The sequence below is a fragment of the Eimeria mitis genome, genomic scaffold (assembly GCF_000499745.2).
Source record: "Eimeria mitis Houghton genomic scaffold, Emh_scaff1927, whole genome shotgun sequence".
NCBI classification, from domain to species: Eukaryota; Apicomplexa; class Conoidasida; order Eucoccidiorida; family Eimeriidae; genus Eimeria; species Eimeria mitis.
The window spans coordinates 5,459-6,008 of record NW_013570249.1 but is presented as its reverse complement, the minus strand read 5'-3'; positions in this window follow the sequence as shown (position 1 = coordinate 6,008).

Sequence of the window (550 nt, the reverse complement as noted above, 5' to 3'; positions counted from 1 at the left end):
GCTCCCTCTACTGAAGCCTGTCTTCTGAGGACAGTGCGAATAACGGAATCGATTACAACGTCTGATTTGTCTTTTTTTTTTGTTTTATTCATGTTGCTTACTTTTGTTTGTTTTAGTTGGTGTTATTTATATATATAATATATTGTACATATATATATATATATATATTATACTTTATATTTTTGTTTGTCTATGATGATCGGCGCGTGTCAGTTGAGGCCCCTCGTTGTCTTGCGTACAAAGAACCCACGCGGGAGCCGAGGCCGTCTATGTAATCACAGCCGCATATCTGAGACAAACAAATAAAAGAATAAATAAAAAATAAATTTTCTTTTTGTTTATAAAGATGCATGCATGAAACACAGTGGTGCTCGTGTTGGTTTCCCCTCTACTAGGGTTGAGGGCTTTTCTGTATTCTCTATGCAGCAGCTTCATATTCATCCTGCTGGTTATAAGTGTAAATATTTTTTTTTTTTTTCGTTTGATATATTGAAATATCTTGTTTGTTCATGTGAATAAACAAAAAGATGAATTGAAGGTTCTCTTTTTG